Below are 20,480 nucleotides of genomic sequence, written 5' to 3' on the forward strand. Positions count from 1 at the left end.
AAAACGAGCGTTAGAAAAATGGTAAGACAGCACCCTGTCAAAGGCGGAAAATTGCGAGACCTGAAAAACCAGGCAGTCCCGTCGAGTTCCTGCTCTCACAGGTTTCACTGTACTAGAATGTTGGCTGAAAAGAATCATTTTTAATTTTTTTTTTAAATCATATGGGACATTATCACGTCCCAACTAAAGCTAAGCCCGCAGAGCCCAGAAAATGGAGAAAAGTGATGCGTGTGCGAAAACAGTAGCTGGGAGTTTTTTAAAAAAACTTTTTCCCCTGGAGGCTGTAATTTGACTGCTCTCTTTGGCAAGGCTCCAGAGCCAAGTCCAAGTGCTTAATCTCTTTCTCTTTCGCCCTCCTCCCGTTCCCCACCTTTGTGGCCCCCAGGAGGGAGGGGAGGCGGGAGGAGACCGCTGCTCGCCCGGGGCGCTCGGGCAGGAGGGGCGCGGCCGCGGAGGAAGAGGAAGTCGGCGCGGCGCGGCTCGGCGGGGCTGACGGAGCGCGGCGGGGCGCGGAGCTCGGCCGGCGCAGCCCCAGCGCAGCGCGTCCCGGCCTCACCGCCAGGGGCCCTGCGCTCGGAGCCGCCCTCTCCGGGTAAGGATGGGACCTCGCGCCGGGCTCCCGGGGGAACGGGAAGGGGAGCTGGGACACTCAGCCCGGCGCCCCCCATCCGCAGGTGGAGGCGGGTGGGGAGTGGTGCCGGGCCCATCACCGACCCTCTGTCGCCCTGCGCACCCGCCTGAGGTGGGGTACAGCGTGTTGAGGCGAGCGCCGCGCAGCCGGGGGCCGGGCCGGGCGCTGCTCGCCGCCGCCTGGAGGGGACGACCCGCTGTCGCCTCCGCCCCCGCCCGGCCCCGGGTCGGTCCTGGCCCCCGACCCCGGGCTCCACTCCAGGACCTGGGATTCCAGGCCCCGGCCCCCGCCTCTAAGCCCCAGAGCCTGGCTCCGGACCCCGACCACCCGCTCCCGGACCCGGCGCAGCCTCGACCGGCTCTCCGGCTCCTTAACCTACAGCCCCGGTGCTTGCAGCGTTTGCTCCTCGGGGCCGGGGTTTTTCCCTGCACCCCGGCCTGTTAAAAAACCCACCGACCCCCAACTCAGCCAGAGCAGCCCATAACGGAGCCTGACTGCCAGGACGCGGACCGCGGTGAAAGCGGGAGGCTGGGCGCTGGTGGCCCTGCTCTGCAAAGGTGCTATTTGGGGGTTTGGGGGGTGGGGTACGTGGAAGGTCGAAGCCTGCGGCTCGCGGGTCACGAGGTAAATGGTAACACCTGGTCCGCTCCGACCTTTCCGACCGTCCTGGCCCCCGAGGACAGCGGGTCTGCGGGTGATGCCCGCCCCCTCTTTGTGTGCTCTGTTGCGTCCTGTTCTGAAACCAGAAGCTTGAGGACGTTCTCATTAGGAAAAGTCGTTGAGTTGTTACGGTTCATTCCGTTCACTGGAAACCATGAGGTAGGTGATTTATTTTGAAGTGCTGGTGGAGCCTTGTTTGTAAAGCGGCGTTTCATTAAGTTCTGGTGTGTGACTCCTTTTGGACAGCCCTCAGGTGGCCACGGCTGCTATAGATGATTTTGTAATCGTTGAGTGTGGGTCCCATGGAAGGCAGTCATCGCAGAAGACAATGCCCATCGCAGAATGAGACTTAAGGTTTTTCTACAGATTGGATACAGAGCTTCCTTGTGCTTCATATTTAAGCCACGAGGAGGCTAGAATGTTAACTGTCGGTGGAATTTGTCATCTAACAGAATCGGAGTTGCAGATCCAATAATGCTCTGAAGTGTTCAAAGTGCGAAAACCAAGTGTTAGAGTCTGCATTTTCTGGCCTCTCAGCCTCTGTAGTTGGGGTTCTTTTTAAGAATGTACAGATTTCGGACTTTGATTAAAGTGCTATAAAAACGTTTCCAAACTCATCTTGGTGAGGTGGGGGGGGGGGGGCGGTTAGAAAACGCCGTTCTAATTTGGCCCTGCAGTGGGGGGTTAACTGGGCAGGCCATCCCACCTCTGTGGCCTTCAGTTTCCTCACTTAAAACCAAGTAAGTGGACTAGATGTTTTCTAAAACTGCACACTCAACTCCCTCCTCTCCCACGCATAGTGGTATTTGTTTGGTCTACTATAGTTAAGACTTAGATATAAAAGTGATGTTTTGGTGTTTGACCCCTTGAACATCTTAGAGTCTGGCTTGCCGATTCCTGGTGTTACTTTTTGTCCTGACCTTAGCCCTGTGTCTAAGCCATTGAACCACTTGGAGAAAACTTTCCCCAGAGCACTCCTACCTCACTGACTTCATCCTGTGTCCTTTTTCCTGTTGTAGCTCCCTGAAGCTGTCCACTAAAGCACTGAACAGAGTGCAGAAGTAAACAGTTACCAGGCACTCTAATCCTTGATGGTATTTTCCTGTCTCCTTCTACCCTCTGGGCACCAGCTTCCTTCCCTGCCTTCAAGATGGATGATTGTTGCCAAATACAGGCTTAAATATTTCCATAAGAGATTCAGGCTGTAGCTCAAAGAGGGTAAATCATCACTTTTCTCAAACAAATCAATAGGATGTGGTAACATGATTTTTCAAAATGATGTATAACCAGTACTGTATTGTTCTCCTTTGAGGATAGGATTTTTCAGTGATGAAGATTCAGTAGTTCATAGATTGACACATAAATATGGGGAAATGTTTGAGTAGCACTAAATCTGCTGGGTATTGGTAAACAAAAAGCAATTCCTGAATCCATACTCTGAGTTTTAATGGCTGTGATCCACTTTTTGCTGTTTCTCTTGCTTAGAGTTGGCCCTTCAGTTGTTCAGTAGCTGCAGATTTTGTTATCTCTTACTCTGCCTGCAGAGATGATTAGATCCACAGACTTTTAAAGCTAGGATGGATCTTGGATGATCTAGTCCAGACCCCACATCTTAAAGATTTATGAAAGCTCTAGGGTTAAGAACATATGCTTGGAGTTAGTTGACCTGTATAGGAAGCTCACCTCTGCAGCAGACTGGCACGGTAACCTTGACCTCTCTAAGGAAATTATTTAGATACAGATTATTCTATAATTTGGAAAATCTAACAATCATAGTTGATCACTCTGTCTGGATTATCTCACCTTTCTTTCTTCCTCTGTCAATTTGAGATAATAATGGCTCCTACCTCCAGAGTTGTACTGAGGATTAAATGAAATAATCCGTATTAAGTGCCTGACACATATTGTGTTCTTTAAAGATGATTGTTGTTGATAAACCAAGTCTCAGGGAGTGAGTGGTTTTGCAGGAGGCTGCGTAATTCTCAATTGGCAGAGCTATAACTTAACCCAGTTTCACTTCTCTTTCCCCTGAACTTCACTACCTAGAAATGATGGTTGCCCGGAGATGCACTTTTAATTAGGTATAATGGCTCGCTCTTTAAAGCAAACAAATCACTTTGTCTCTTTTGACTTAGAAAAAATATGGCTTCCAATGCAAGATGTTTGGTGTATTCAAGTGGGGATGGGAGTGGAAATGTTTTTTAGATGAAGACTAAGCAACCAAGTACGCTTGTGTGGTAGGCATCTCGATACAGTCATGCACCACTTACCATCCACAATATGTTCTGTGAAATAGGACATGCCACGATTTGGATGTTGTATGAGCAGAATATTCTGGATGAAAATCCTTTCAAGCATTTGCTTCCAGAATAAGGAGGCTTTGTCCATATTTTTAGTCCATATTAAAAATTTGCAGGGACAGATAACCTCCCTCTACAGTTAGCTTATCTAAGGTTCCAACAAATTCTTCTGCCACCTCTCCGCATCGCTTGCAGACGCACCACTTGAACTAGGGCTTTGAAGGGTTTTCCAACTGGTTTGTTCTCGTTTGACCCCTTGCTGAGAATTGAATTTCTGCCCCAGGTATACTGAATCAGAATCTGCCTTTTAACAGGATCCCCAAGTGATTCTTATGTATGATAAATTTTAGAATCATGTACGTAAGAATCACCTGGGGATCTTGCTAAAAGCTAGATTCTGATTCAGTATATATGGGTGGAAATGCAAATTTTCAGCAAGGGGTCAAACCAGACTGAACCAGTTGGAAGCCTTGTTTCAAACCCCCGCTGAGAATTTACATTTCCTCCCCAGATACGCTGAATCAAAATCTGCATTTTAACAATATCCCCAGGTGATTCCTATGTATAATAAAACTTAAGAACCACTTTACCACTAGTGGTTCTCAGAATTGGTCTGTAACCAGCAGCATTAGCATCACCTGGGAACTTGTTAGAAATGCAAATTCTCAGCAAGGGTTTGAACCAGAATGAACAGGTTTGAAGCCTTAGATTGAAGCACCTAGAGCTAGCGCTAAACTCGGTACCGTAGTCTGGTCCTGCTTTATGTTTAAGCATCTTTAACAAGCTTCGTGCCCTAGCAGTAATCATCAGTGCTGAGAGGGATTTGCTTCTGTGTTTGGTCCTCAATCCACATCATTGGTAATTTCTCCGTGTCTGATATAGGTCTCTTTTGTATTTTTTCATTAGCCTTGTAGCTTTCAGGGGAGCCAATCCTTTAATAGCTTGGAGAATCTTTTCTTTACTTTTGAGGATCTTCATGATTGTTGAGTGTGACATGCTAAGTCTGCTACATCCCATTCTCCTATCAGGATTTCTGAACTCTGTTCTAACCTTACGGGACCACAGACGTCTATGTGGTTGCACACTGTCTGAACGGACATTATGTGGCACGTGATTATATTCATGTTTCATCATAGCCCACATCAGTCTTGCTTTATAAAACGAAAAGCTGACCCAAAGCCGTTCATATATTCGGAACCACAGGCATCTGTGCCAAGTAGAACTTACTGACTGAGGAGCCAGCTCTCAAGTAATTAAGAGCTGACTATGTGTTCAGCTTTATATTGCCCATGCTAGCGAAAAGCAACAGGTGCTTAAGCAGTGATGATAGAGATATATGGCTAATCTTCTTGGAGATGGGAACAGCTTTGTTGCCATATAACTGAACCATAGGGTATCTAGCCACCGCCTGTGAGTTTATCACAGTGTTGTGGCTTGCATGTTTCTGTGATGCTGGAAGCTACATCGTTGTCATTTCAAATACTATTAGGGTCACCAGAGTGGACAGGTTTCAGCAGAGCTTCCAGACTAAGACTCACTGTTTAAGACCAAGAAGTAAGGCCTGGCAATCTCCTTCTGAAAATTAGCCAATGAAAACCTTACGGATCACAACAGAACGTTATCTGATATAATGCGGGAAGATGAGCCCCCTAGGTTGGAAGGCACTGAGAATACATAGTGGCCACAACATGGACTCAAGCATACCAGTGATTGTGAGATGGTGCGGGACTGGGCAGTGTTTAGTTCTTTTGTACACGGGGTGGCCATGGGTTAGAGCTAACGAGATAGCAACTGACCGCAAAAACAGGGCACCTAGATGCTGTAGAACAGCTTGCAGTATGCCTGGGCGATTCCCATACCACTGATTAGAAGTTGACTGTGCATCGAAAATACTTTTCAAGTTTGAGTATCTTTTCAATCTGTAAACATAAAAACATAAGATTACCAAAAAAAAAAAAAAAAAAAGTTTTCCAGAGAGGTACAAGCTAAGCGAAAAATTCCAAACCTAAACATCTTCCTTTAATAAATACTGAATTACCGTTTGATGGAAAGCTAAAGATGTTGGACTGATGAATCTGCCAGTCCATAGCCCTTTTCTTTTTCCCCTTCCCAGTATAATCCTAGAGGAAAGGCAACTTGAAGTGTGTTAATGTTAGGCTAAGTTGGAAAAAAAAAAAAAGAAAATTGCAGCTGTGTTCACTTGGTGTACTAACCTGCTGGGAGGAGAGCAGGGGTTTTCACTGGTCTTTAATTAAGAAAGTTGTTTTGGTGAACTTTAATAACCAGGATGCTGTGGTGTCTACAGAAGCCGCTTATCTCTGGCACTAGAAGGTCAAACCGTTACACCATTTGGCCAAAAGCTCGCAAGCCCTTCAGTCTAAGGAGATCATCTCTAGAAAATATAAAAGAAAAAGTTAAGATGAACATGAGCCTGATAATAGCTAAAGATTTAGAATTCTCATAAGAGGAATTATTAAATCAATAAATCGTCATACTATTAAATTAGCTCTAACTTTTGAAGTGATGAATAGATTTAATTTTCTCTGTGTCTACTCACTCTGAGCGCTTATCTGCTTAGGTAGTATGTAGATGCCTGTGACAGAATAGGGATGGAAGAGGACCGAGAGAAGTTCTAGATCAAGCATCCGCAAACCTTTTGGTATAAGCAGCCAGATAGTTAAGCACTTTAGGCTTTGTGGTTCACATCTGTCTCTGTTACATATTCTTTCGTTTGGAGGGAGTTTTGTTTGTATGTAACCCTTAAATGTGAAAATTAATCTTCGCCTTACAGTCCATATAAAAATAGGTTACAGGCTGTATTTGGCCCTCTCTACTCTAGATGAAATAGTGTATGTTTTTAATACCCATCAGTATTCTCCTAGAGACTTAAAATGACATTTCATAGGCTCTATCGAATTTGACTCAATATAGCCTGGCTTTTAATTAAGATTTCCTTTGTCATTCCTTTTTTGAGTCACTCTTTTGAATTTTCTCTCACCCTGAGATTAGAAGTCTCTGTTAGACACAGCAGCCAGTTGACACAGGAAAGGCAGCACCAAATTTCAACATTCTGCCTTGAGTTCTGCTGCCTCTCTGTCAGTGTGTTGTACTGTGGTGGTTTGTGTGTTGCTGTAATGCTGGAAGCCATGCCACCAGTATTTCAAATACCAGCAGCGTCACCCATGATAGATAGGTCCCAGCAGAGCTTTCAGACTAAGTCAGACTAGGAAGAAAGGCCTGGCAATCTCCTTCCAAAAATTAGCCAATGAAAACGTTATGGATCACAACCAAATATTATTTGATATAGTACTGGAAGATGAGCCCCCTAGGTTGGAAGTCACTCAGAATACACAGTGACTGCAACAATGGACTCAAGCATACCGGAGGTCACGAAGGTGGTACAGGACTGGGCAGTGTTTATCTTCATCGTACATGGAGCCAACTCAATGACAGCTAACAACAGCAGCCTTGAGTTAGTTAGATCCTGAATAGGGAGAGAAACTTGGCTGGGTTAGAATAAAGCCTATTTAAAGACATCATTGATGACTGCATATGAAATGAAATTCAGAACCCTGATTATGGCACCCAAGGCCCTTGTTCCCACTTCTCCCATTTCCCCACATCTCCTGTGTTCCTTCCATGCAGGATAATTCACAGAGCCCCTACGTGAACGGTGCTATGTCTCACCACTGTTGGTGCTTTCTCTCACCAAGATTGGAGTCCTTCCATACAGAGTTTCAATATCCATCTCTCCTTTGGAGCCTTTCCGCCTCTTATTGGGCAGAGATTTGAGCAGGGCTTCAAACAAGTTCATTTTGGTTTGACACCTCTGCTGAGAATTTACATTTCTCCCTGTATATACTGAATCAGAATCTATATTTTAACAAGATTCCTAGGCAGGGGTGTCAAACTGAAGTGAATTGGTTCAAAGCCCTGAATTTGAGCACCTTTACCTCCATGCTTTCTTAGAAGAAATATGGTCAGAATGTTCTTTGTCTCACTTACTTTGGACACATCATCAGGAAAGCCCAGTCTCTAGAAAAGGACATCATGTTCGGTAAAGTAGAGGGTCAGAGAAAACGGGTAAACCCTCAGTGAGATGGATTGATGCAATAACCTCAGCAGTAGGCTTGTACGTATCAAAGATCATGAAGATGGCGCTGGCCCGGACAACGTTTCGTTCTGTTGTATGTAAGATCACCAACTCATGGCAACTAGTACCACCACCTAAATGCTTGCTCAGGGCCTTGTACATGTAGCCCTTAGGAGGACAGAGGGATGTGGTGAACCTGTGAGCAGATATTACCTTTGGGGGTTGGGGGGCAGTTTCGTTCCTCTTTGTAGCTTCAGAGATCTTGCCTTTCATCTTTAAACCAGTCACAGAATCGAAAGCACAGAACAGTTTCCAGGGCCTTTTACCGATATAGAGTAAAGCATGGTGCTTACAAAACACGTGGGCTTTGAAGTCAGGCAGAACTGAGAGCTAATCTTGACTTCTCCACTTACCTGCTGTGGGTTCCCACATCTTTAAAGTGGGTATAATAGGAATGACCTCTCAATTACTAGGAATGAGTGAGTTTTATATGAAGCATTTTGTTCAGGGTCTGACATTTAGTAATTGCTCAAGAAGTGGTGGCTTTTATTCATTCCAGAACCAACTGTGCTTAGAATGATGCCTGGTACTGTTCTAGGCTCAGCGGTGAACACAAGGGAGAAGTCTCTGTAGACATGTGATCAGATAGAAATTGGTGGTAACCGCTTGAAGGAGGCAACGTTTCAGCTGAGACTTAAATGATATTGATGAGTTCTCATTTCATCAAATCTAAGATACCTTTGAAATATGCTATGTTTAAATGTACCACTAAGAAAAAAGCCCCCTAATAGTACAACTAGTTAACACACTTCACTGCTCACTGAAAGGTTGGAGGTTGGAGCCTACCCAGGGATGCCTCAGAAGAAAGGTACTGGCAATCTACTTGTGAAAAGTCAGCCATTGAAAACTGTGTAGAGCACAGGTCTACTCTGATAACACATGTGGTCACCATGAGTTGGAATTGACTCAGCAGCAAGTGGTTAAGAAGAAAAGCCATGGATAAAATTGACACATGTACTGTAAGGTGCACCCCGAAGTTGCTAAATAGATACATCTGAGAATCAATGAACTGCATTCATATTTGTGCTCAGTGAGTACCCACCTCCTGGTTGGATTCAAGATTGTGGTACACTGGTTTACAATGTGTCAGAATTTCTTTCCTGTTTCTAAGCTCTAGAACCTTGAATCTTTCAGAGTAAAAATAGCAATATAGAAAAAATATTTTAAGAAATCTATGATCTAATTTATTTTTAAAATACTCATTTTGGTCACTTCCATGACTACAGTGAATCCTGCTTAAGTGAAACTGGACTGCACATGACTTGCATAAGAGTAAAGCTGAGCAGCCCACAGCAGAGAATTCCTGTCAGCTGTCTGCAGAGATGTGTGAATTCTAATGCACCTAACTGCCTTCCTGCAGGCAATGAAAGAGCCCTGGTAGCACAGTGGTTAAGTGTTCAGCCGCTAACCAAAAGGTTGGCGGTTTGAACCCACCAGCCGCTCGTGGAGAAAGATGTGGCGATCTCCTTCCATAAAGATTATAGCCTTGGAAACCCCATGGGTCAGTTTGGCTCCGTCCTATAGGGTTGCCATGAGTCAGATTCGACTCAACGACGGCAACAGGAAAGGGTAATGAAGGCATTAGCTCTGTGCTGCCTTCTTTCTGTTTTCTAGATTTAACTCAGATATCTCTTCTCTCCTCTCCTATTCCCAGGGGCTATCCTCCCTCTGACCAGGTACGTCTTTCTGACAGTGAAACAGAGGGCGTTCCATTAGCTCCCACCCTTTCTCCTGCTCTGGCAAGCCTCTGGGTTTTCACACTCCAAGCACTGTTGTCTTCCAACTTTTCCCCACCGTCCTCCCAGTTTAGAGTAAAATACCGTTTACCTCTTTGCTTTTCTGACCACCTTCTAAACTCTGAATCCTAGTCAAGATTTTTTTTTTTTTTTTCCTTTTGGCTGAGTTGGAATAGAGCTGCATTTAAACAGAACATTGATGACTACGTAGGAAATGAAGTCCAACCCTCCAGCACTTTCTAGCACTTTTCCCTGCACCCTGTGTTTCAGTGTTCCCTTCTTTGCTCCTTTCTTTCTAAGATTCCTTTAACTTCTCTGTTTCTGGATGACCTGTTGGGAGCTTTGACGATACTGGGCTGTTTTTAGCTGTAATAAAAAGTGCTTTCAGGCTGTTCTGATTTTCGTTTCAGTACATCCGTCACCCAGGCCCTAGTCCCTGGAGGCATGCTGGCACTCCTTGTGAGTGTGCCCTTCCCTAGCCCCTCCTGGTGTCTGTTCTTGTGGGCACTCCTCGGCTCTTCCCACCCTCTCCCAACTCTGCACACTGAAGGCAGGGCAAAGTCCCTTCCTGCACCTACTATAACAGGGAGGAGCTGGTCAACACCTGGCAGAGGAGGAAGCAAGTGCAGACCTTTTTTCTTCCTGAGCCACCTCGTTTCTCCCTGCTCCTTATCATGTGATTAAAGGCTGTCATGTTTTAGGAGCTTTTCAGAATAGACAAGGTCCCTCGGTGGCACAAATGGTTTGCTCTCAGCTATTAAAGGGTAGTGGTTCAAACCCACCCAGCTGCACTGCGGAAGAAAGGCCTGGCTGGCGATCTGCTTTCATAAAGATTGCGGGCAAGATAATTCTATAGAGCACTGTTCTGCTGTGTACCACATGGAGTTGTCATGAGTTGGAATTGACTCAGTGGCGATGAGTTTTTTGTTTTTTGGGTTTTTTTTGGGGGGGGTTCAGAAAAGACACCAACTCTGGCTGCAGTGTGAATCTTTGGGAACAAGTAGATGCAAAGGCGAAGTCCTTCACAGGCATTCAGGGATGCATATTAACCACAGCCGAACTCTAGGCAGGATGATGTAAGGCTGCCTCTGACCTGTGACTAGAGATCTGGTGACTGTAGAAGAGGAAAGGGGTGATGGGGGGCACTGGGAAGAGGCAAGGCCACAAGGAAGCAGTAGAGGGGCCGGTCCTTGGCTGCACAGAGTTCAGCTTCTGGGGGCTGTTTGATTAGATGGGCCTCAAACACTCACATCTGTGCTTCTCTGATGTGTTTTTGAGAGACAGAGAGCTGTAATCTAGGGCGTAAATAGACGGCCCTATGCTTTGTTCCTGTTAGCCAGCAAACCTGTGATTAGTTTAAGCATCTCTTCTGTGCTAAAATATTATAGCTGTCTCAAAGGAGGTGGTGGCCTGTGTCCTGAAAGAGCTTGCAGTTTACATATTGAGGTTTCTCATACACAGGAACTGTGAAGCATGAGGGTCAGAATCAGGGATTTGGGATTACCCAGTGAGTGGCCCATAAAAAGCAAAAAACCCATTGCTGTCGAGTTGATTCCAATTCATAGCAAACTTACGGGACAGAGTAGAATTTCCCCATAGGGTTTCCAAGGCTATAATCTTTACGGAAGCAGATTGCCACGTCCTTCTCCCAAGGAGTGGCTGGGGGGTTTGAACTGTCTACCTTTTGGTTAACAGCTGAGTGCTTAACCACTGTGCCACCAGGGCTCCTTGAGTGGGTGGCAGGGGTGGGTATTACCCAGTAAAACCCAGTGCTGTCGAGTCTATTCGACTCATAGCAACCCTATAGGACAGAGTAGAACTGCCCCCATAGAGTTTCCAAGGAGCACCTGGCGGATTCTAATTGCCGACATCTTGGTTAGCAGCCATAGCACTTAACCACTACGCCACCGGGGTTTCCAGGGGTGGGTATTAGAGGAGATATATACTTTCAAAATTGATTTTTAAAAGGAACCAAACCAAAGCCCATTACTGTCCAGTTGAGAAGATTCCAACTCATAGCAACCCTGTAGGACAGAGTAGAACTGCCCCATAGAGTTTCCAAGGAGTGCCTGGCGGATTTGAACTGCTGACCCTTTGGTTAGCAGCCGTAGCACCTACCCACTATACCACCAGGGTTTCCTTAAAAGGAGCCAAACCAAAAAACCCACTGCTGTCGAGTCGATTCCGACTCATAGCGACCCTATAGCGCAGAGTAGAACTGCCCCATAGAGTTTCCAAGGAGCGCTTGGCAGATTCGAACTGCTGACCCTTTGGTTAGCAGCCGTAGCACTTAACCACTACACCACCAGGGTTTCCTTAAAAGGAACATCTTCCCCTAAATTGTACCTTTCCCTCAGGGCTTCAAACCCATCAGAACCCCTGCTGAGAACTTGCCTTTCCACCCCAGATTTATTGACTCAGAATCCCCAGGTGATTCTTGTGTATAGTAAATTTTGAGAACCACTGCTGGTTCTCAGATTTGGTCCCTAACCTGCAGCATTAGCGTTGCCTGGGAACTTGTTAGAAATGCAAATTCTCAGCAGGCGTTCCACTCTGAATGAACTAGTTCAAAGCCCTGCTTTCCTTTCATAGATCGTATTTTTAGGGAGTACTTGATAAGGAATAAGGAAATCTTGGTTAGCACTGAAAGGGTCAGGAGCTGGTTGGGGAACAGATGGGAAGTAGGGGCATGGATGGGTTAATGTGTTGGCTTTTCAAGGAAAGTGCTTTGAGGAATAATTGGAAGTTTTTTTTTTTTTGAATGTAGTTATGGGGGAAATCTTGGGGGTCTTGGCTTGCTTCCATTTCTCTTCATTGCCCATATAAGATAAATGCTTAGGTTCCACCTCTCCTTTAACCATTAAGTGTGAAACTCTAAGAATGGCATGTGATCAGAATACTTAATGATGTCTGGTCTTGAAACAAAACTAGAATGGTGAAGAAAGTAATGTGAAAATAACAACTTTGCGGCATGTGGAACCCACATGGTCCACGGGTGTACACTGAAACTTGACCTCCAGCAATTTGAAATCCAGATGATTTCCATTTCTTCTTTGATGACTTCACAATATTACATGTTCAAAGAATCCTTCATGATTGTTAAAGAAAGGTGCTTAAACCCAAACCAAACCAAGCCCATTGCCATTGAGTTGATCCGAACTCAGAGACCCTATAGGACAGAGTAGAACTGCCCCATAGGGTTTCCAAGGAATGGCTGGTGGTTTCGAACTGCCAGTCTTTTGGTTAGCAGCTGAGCTCTTAACCACTGTGTTGCCAGGGCTCTCTACTTACACCAGGGGGACCTAACTCTCAACCTGATCCTCAGAGTGTACAGGCAAGCCTCACCCACCCTTGTACAGTAGAGTGCCTGGGTGTACCTCATTTATATGCATATTACCCATTCCTTGAGCATCCATTTGTCTGGATGGTCAGAAAAGGACTGTCTGAAGAGGTAACGTCTGAACCAAGATTTAAATAATAAGCAGTGATCCTGTGATGATCTGAGGGAAGAACACTCTAGCCAGAGGAAAAAAAAATAAGTATGGAGACCCTAAGAAGAAATAGCTCAGTGAGTTCTAGGAAAAGAAGGGTGGCTAGTGTGTGTGAACAAGGGGAGGAGCAATAAGAGGGAGAGGTAGGCAGGGGCTAGGTTGTGTAGGTCTTAATAATATCCAAGACCTTTACCACAGTTTCCAAGTGTGATACGAAGCCACTGGAGTCTCTGAAGCAGGGGAGTGAAGTAATCTGATTATTGTCCAATTATCACTCTGGCTGCTGTGCAGAGAAAGGATTACGGCAGAAAGATCTGGAAACAGGTAGGCTGATGGGAAGCTACTGCTGTGGTCCAGGGAGGGACAATGGTAGCAGAGGAGATGGTGAGAAGTGGGCTGATTCAGAACTCGAACGTCAGCTAAGACATTACGGCTCGAGGAGAAGGAATTTATGGGGGACAGGAACAGTGTAAGGAGCCCTGGTGGCACAGTGGTGAAGGGCTCAGCTGCTAACCGAAAGATCGGTGGTAAACCGTGCAGCTGCTCTGTGGGAGAAAGCTGTGGCAGTCTGCTTCTGTAAAGATTACAGCCTTGGAAACCCTATAGGGCAGTTCTACTTTGTCCTATAGGGTCACTATAAGCTGGAATCGACTCAATGGCAACAGGTTTGGTTTTTGGTTTAGGAACAGTGTGGCCACTATTACTTGTTCTGTCCTACCTGCTTACCCATATTCTTTTTAAATTTCCATTGCCCTATCTTCTTTGGTTCCCCCAAGTGAAGTAACCAAAGCCATACATGGCTACTAGTGATGGCCTCTGTGAAGCCATTATGGATAAGCTCACTTGCCTACACAATTCCACAGAGCCAAGTCCCCTTCCTGTCAGCTTTTCAGCATTCTCATTACCTCTATTCTAGCACTTAAGATATAGTATTTTTGATCACCATTTAGTGGTCCACCTTCCCTCATTAGACTACAAGGTCCTTGAGAGCAAGTGTGCAAGTGTTTAAACAAAACAGTTTTTCCTTATACTGATTGAAGCTAGCTTTGAGACATCTAGTAAAAAAAAAAAAAAAAACCTCAGTTTTCCTAAAAAAAAAAACACCAAACCCATTGCCGTCCAGTCTATTCCAACTCATAGCAATCCTATAAGACAGAGTAGAACTGCCCCATAGAGTTTCCAAGGAGCACCTGGTGGATTCGAACTGCTGACCTTTTGGTTAGCAGCCATAGCACTTAACCATTATGCCACAAAGGGTTCCATAAATTAATTGAAAATGGAAATTTCCACTAGGTAGTCAAATAATTAAAGAAGGAGGAGTATGAGAAGGAGAGAAGAAAAAGGGAAAGTGAAAAAAACCCGCCACAGAAATCCAAAGGAACTCAGCGTTACCACTTCACAGAAGTGTCTTTAGAAAAGTATTTTTGTTCAAATGATTTTTTATAATGGAAGTCCAGTAGCTATTAGTCTAAAAGTTTTACGGGTCAGTAGTAAATGTGGCACCCTACAAATATGTATGTTCATCACCTGCCTTTCACTGATTTACAGTACACTTGGAAACTCGACAAGGATTCTGTTTATTCTGGAATAGAAACAACTATCAGAGAGACTGAAGTGGTAAGAAGTCTTTGTAATGTTCCAGACCAGTTGAGTGACCAGTATACATTTCCATACAGGATCTAACCCTATTCCAAGCATGTGAATGTGACTTCCTATGTATGAGGAGGACATCGTTGACCTTGTGAATCTCTTGGGGTATATAGATGATGCCATATTCATCTGTGTGTTCCCAGTGGAAACATGCTATTGACCTTTAATCAACTCTCTGCTTTGGGTTTTGATCTAGTTCTCTTTTCTACTGTAAAGTAGAATCCAGAGGTCTGATGTTCAGTGCTAGAATGTGGGTTTTGGATGAAAACATTAATTTTTGTTTACCAATTTAGAGCTTAGAATTGCAAAAATAAGTTTGAGAGGTCAATATTTGTTCTCATATTCAGAATTTAGCACTCTTATTGGAAAATAACAAATATAACTAAACCACATTGTAAAGAGTGTTTTAGGTAGTGCAAATAATTGCTCTGTTATTTATAAATTGAGTTCATTAAAACAGGTCTCCGAAAGACCCTTTCATGTTAAAAGGGAGTAAATTCTGGTAACTCAGTTTTACTTACTGTGCCTGTTAGAAAATAACTAAATGGCATTTCTCTTAGAATATTCCAATTAAAATTTTCTGGCTCAAATAATGAGGCCCTATTACTTTTCAAAATAAATCAAGAGAAAACTGCAAAGCAAGGCTGTCTGAGCTTTCCACTGTTACTCAGATGCCTTCTGGGATTTATCTACTTGGTTTGTCCACAGTTGACTCAAAGTTGCCCACCAAGAAGGGGACTCATAATCTCCACTTCCAGACCTGCCTCTAACTTCTTTTTGTTTTCTTTTTTTTCCCCCTCTCCTTTTCTAATTCCTAGTTAATAGCACTACAGTCCATTGGTCACTGCAAGCCTTGTGTGTCAGAATGGGAACCACTGCACCCAGCAAGCCATATTCTTCTTACCTACTTGACTTTTATGCATAGCGTTGATCAGCATCTAACATATTACCTGGTGGTTTATTGCCTGTCTCCACCACTTCATGACAGCAGAGACTTAATATTGTTCACCATTTGTATTTCTAGTGCTTAGAGCAGTGTGTAGCACAGAGAGACACTTACCCATTTGTTGAATAACAAACATCACACAGGGAATTGCCATCTCTTGCCTCTGTGTAAGTCATGTACTGGTTGTCTGATTCTGTTACACCAGGTTCTAAAACAGAGATCAGCAGCCTAAGGATGCGTGTGTGCGCGCGCGCACATGCGCGTGCGCAGTGGTGGTGGTTGACAGGAGTAAAAGTAATGGAGAACCTGTCCTGTGATTCTCCCTTTTTCCATTCTTGCCCATACTCCCGGCCTTCTGAAGAAGTTTTCCTTAGGAGGCCCATGTGTGCCTCTTGCCTGCTGTATCCTCTCTCAAGCTCCAGAAAACCTTACTGCCGTTTTCCCATCTCTGCCTTCCACTCCTCTCAGGTTACTCCTCCACATTCCACCGAATTTCTCCACGGTACCCCCCAGCACTGAATAACATCTCATGTGTGGTAGATACTCAGAAAATATCAGGTGGCTGCCTTATTTAGGACTTTTGTTTTACCCTTCATTTACCTGAATGCTACTTATCCATAAAAATAGCAGTGTGCTAGGATAGTTAACTTTTCAGACTCTGGAAGCAGACTGCCTGAATTCATATCCTGGTTCCACTGCTTGCAGATTGCATGACCTCGGATAAACTGTTTAATCTCCCTGAGCTTAGCGGCCGCATTTCACAGATGGTGGAAACAATACCAACTTCCTGGAATTATTATGAGGGTTAAATCCAATAATTATTTTATATACTCACAGAGCGTAGTCCTAGCATATAGGAAGTGTTCTGTAAATGTTAGCCATTATTTTCATCAGAATTTTATTAGGACTCACATCTCTCATAAAATTCAAATTTCTCTCTCCCTTTCCAGAAAACCATTGTCCTTTAATTATCATTTAATTCAGTTCCATGTGTATTAATCCCTTATCCTGATGTAGGTTATCAACTCTTTTGTTCATTCCACAATATGTAATAATTGAGTCCATTCTGACTCATAGCAACCCTACAGGACAGAATGGAACTGCCTCATAGGGTTTCCAAGGAGCAGCTGGTAGATTTGAACTGCCGACCTTTTGGTTAGCGGCCATAGCTCTATGATACATGTATAATAAATGCAGGATCTATGTCTTATATTAATTTATATTTATAAGTAAACATTGCATGCACCTTTTTTCCCTGCTCTATTTTTCTTCATTTATCTCTGCCTGATTGACATACTATAAATTACTGTTTGTTCATTATCTGTCTTAGCTCCACGGAGAGTAGAATTTCATCTTCTAATTAAGAAAATTTCTAAACGTACACAAGTAGAGAGAGCAGTTTCATGAACCCAGTGTACCCATTTTCCATATTCAAGAATCGTAAACATTTCGCCAATTTTGTTTATTTCCCCTCTCATCCTCCCTCCTCCCCTTTGGAGTATTAAAAGCAAATCCCAGATATCATTTTATTTTACCTATAAATACTTCAGTATGTATTTCTAACTGATAAGGATGCTTTCCCATATAACTACCATACAATTAACAGTAATAAAAATAACAATAGTTTCTTAATATCGACTTTTACCCCATCCATAGACAAATCTCCCTGTTAGAGTAGGGTTTTTTTTTTTTTTTTTTTGCCTGTTTTGTTCATTCCACAGTGCATAGTCGTATTTTATAATGCATAATAAGCACTGTAATATTTAAATGAATGGATGGGTTGTAGCGTTAAGAGTTTATTTTTGGAAGACAGTCCATAAAAATACTATCAATAGTGATTGTGACCTGAGGCTAATACAAGAAAGCCCATTTGACCCATAAAGTAGCTGAGGCATAGTATAATTTTTATGAGTACTATAAAAAAAAACAAATGTTTTTCAGTGAGAAAATAAATACCTTCATAGTTCTAACTTGGAACAGGCTACCTTGGAATCTGCCTCTCTTGCCTCAGAGAGGTCTGAAATTCCACATCTCTTGCCCTTCTTAAACAAGGAATGAAGATTGCATGGTTCATACTTTTAAATTTGGATGGACTGCCATTTGAATACAAACTGAACTAGTTACTTACTACTTACTAGTTTCTTCCTGGCATTTGGCTGTGTGGTTCCTAACCAGCTATGGATAACATTGCAAAGAATGGGAATTCCAGAGCACTTAAATTTTGCTCATAAGGAACTTGTATATAGACCAAAAGGCAATCTTTCAAACAGAACAGCGGGATACTGTGTGGTTTAAAGTCAGGAAAGGTGTGTGTCAGGGTTCTATCCTATCACTATACTTATTCAGCCTGTATGCTGAGCAAATAATCCAAGAAACTGAAATATATGAAGAGCAACACAGCATCAGGATTGGAGGAAGACTTATTAACAGCCTTCAATATGCAGATGATACAACCTTGCTTGCAGAAAGCAGAGAGGACTTGAAACACTTAACTGATGAAGATCAAAGACCACAGCCTTCAGTATGGATTACATCTCAACATAAAGAAAATAAAAATCTTCACAACTGGACCAGTAAGGAACGTCATGATAAATAGAGAAAAAATTGAAGTTGTCAAGAATTTCATTTTACTTGGATCCACAGTCAGTGCCCATGGAAGCAGCAGTCAGGAAATCAGTGTATTGCATTAGGCAAATCTGCTGAAAAGACCTCTTTAAAGTGTTGAAAAGCAAAGATGTCACTTTGAGGACTAAGGTGCACCTGACCCAAGCCATGGCGTTTTCAGTTGCCTCATATGCATGCAAAAGCTGGACAATGAATAAAGAAGACCAAAGAAAATTGATGCCTTTGAATTACGGTGTTGGCGAAGAATATTGAATATACCATGGATTGCCAGAAGAACAAACAAGTCTCTCTTGGAAGAAGTACAGCCAGAATGCTCCTTGTAAGCGAGGATGGTGACACTTTGTCTCACCTACTTTGTACATGTTATCAGGAGAGACCAGTCCCTGGAGAAGGACATCATGCTTGGTAAGGTGGAGAGTCAACGAAAAAGAGGGCAAGATGGATTGACACAGTGGCTGCAACAATGAGCTCAAACATAGCAATGATTATGAGGATGGTGCCAGACCGGGTAGTGTTTCATTCTGTTGTACATGGGGTCACTATGAGTTGGAATCTACTCGACGACACCTAATAACAACGGCAGTTACTTACTACATTCTTTATTCATTAAAAAACCCAAACCCGTTGCCGTTGAGTTGATTTGGACTCATACTGACATTAAATGGGATATAATTATAACTACTGCAGAGGATTGTTATGGTCATAGAATAACAGTGGATAAAGTTTTACACAGTACTTGGCTTTTCCCAGCTGTTTAATGAACATTTGTGATTTCTCCCTTGTCACTGTTGCTGGCAACCTTCAAGGCAGAGGGTAAGGCCCCCAAGCATTGCATGGGGGCAAGGGACTGCCTTGTGATGGCCGGGCCTCAACAGTCTGACCTCCCCAGGCCTCCTTACTCCCTCCATCCAGGGTTGGTGCTTTGGGGTTTCCCACTTTTATTGTGGTCTACTATGGAATGGAAAAGCAACATTGTAGTTTTACTTCTGGTCAGCATACTACCCTTTTGAGGGTTAGCTTGAAGAATTTTTTATTGCAAATAAGGAGTTTTAAAGAAATACTTGTATTTCTACCTTCTTTGTTGAGTAAACTCTAGGGAAAAAAAAGTTGCCACTGAGTCGATTTCAACTCATGGTGACCGCAAGTGTGAAGAGTAGAACCACAATTTATAGGGTTTTCAAGGCTGTGACTTGTCAGAACCGGATTGCCAGGCCTTACTTCTGAGAAACCTCAGGGTGAGTTTAAACTGCCAGCCTTTCAGTTGGTAGTCCAGTGCTTAACCATTTGATCCATCCCAGGAAAAACAGTCAGGTGAAAATCAGATTTTGTACTATTGTATAAGTTTAGATGATTGTGTCACCTCACCAAAATTAGAACTCTATTCCCAGAAGTCCCTGAATGAATAAATTACACTTTAGAGTCATACCTTCTGGTAAGATTATCACCGGGCACATTGTACTTCTTAAAAAGTTATGAGTTGCAACAAGTGTTCTCAGCAACTCATGGAAAATCGGCTCTCATGGTCAGTGTAGATTCAAGGCTTATCTGTCTTACCCATTCATTCATTAAAAAGGTGGAAATGCCTTTGTGATTTCATGATTTGAAGTACTTACTCTCTATTTCCAAGACCACACCTTGGCCTCAGAGGCAGATTAGACTGGGGACTTGAGGTGAATAAAGCATTGGATAACCTATAACCTCCACAAAGCCCACTCTCTTCCACAATACAGAGGATTTAAAGCATTCCGTACAACCATAACTTCTTACCAGATCATACACCATTGGGCCCTTCGCTACATTACCTACCTGCCTGAGCTGCCTTCCCACAGACAAACCCCAAAAGTACATTCCAGAGTTCTCCAGTTACCTCCCCTTGGCCTCTTTCACCCGTCCCAAAGCTGGCATCTTCTTAGTTCCCTTTCTCCTCAACTTCAGCCACCTCTTGTTCCTAAACCTCCCTAATAGAAATCTTGTAATGTGCACTTATTTAAATTCCCACAGCAGAAAAAAAAAAAAAAAATGTACAGATGTAAATTCACATTGGCTAGAATTTCTTGTGAGAAGAACAGAATGAGGTGTGATTACAGTCTGAGGAGTCTGGAGTAAAGAGTAGAGGGAAGATTCTAAATGAAGAATAAGGAGACCGTATATGGCAAGGTGTCTGGGGAGTGTTTTTAGGGAGAATGGGAGGCAGTGACAGAAAAGAAGAGGTGATGGTGATGAAGCTTACCTTATAGTGGCCATTTGCCTCTGGCCTTGCTGTGCTATGTTGTACCAAGGAATAACAG

The 20,480-nt window shown here is 43.6% G+C and overlaps 1 protein-coding gene across 3 annotated transcripts in view; it reads left to right on the plus strand.

The window, feature by feature from the left end:
* The first annotated feature begins 255 nt into the window (after window positions 1–255).
* PLEKHG1 (pleckstrin homology and RhoGEF domain containing G1) overlaps window positions 256–20,480 on the plus strand; it is a 299,198-nt gene continuing 278,973 nt past the window's right edge. For 2 of the 3 annotated variants that reach the window (XM_049903306.1, XM_049903289.1), the window contains exon 1: window positions 256–592. The gene's annotated coding sequence lies outside the window, so the exon portion shown is untranslated. Of the gene's footprint in view, window positions 1,451–20,480 lie in introns of all 3 variants that reach the window. The other variant, XM_049903298.1, reaches the window with a different exon arrangement.

Source organism: Elephas maximus, chromosome 1 (assembly GCF_024166365.1).
Source record: "Elephas maximus indicus isolate mEleMax1 chromosome 1, mEleMax1 primary haplotype, whole genome shotgun sequence".
In the NCBI taxonomy this organism is placed as follows: Eukaryota; Metazoa; Chordata; class Mammalia; order Proboscidea; family Elephantidae; genus Elephas; species Elephas maximus.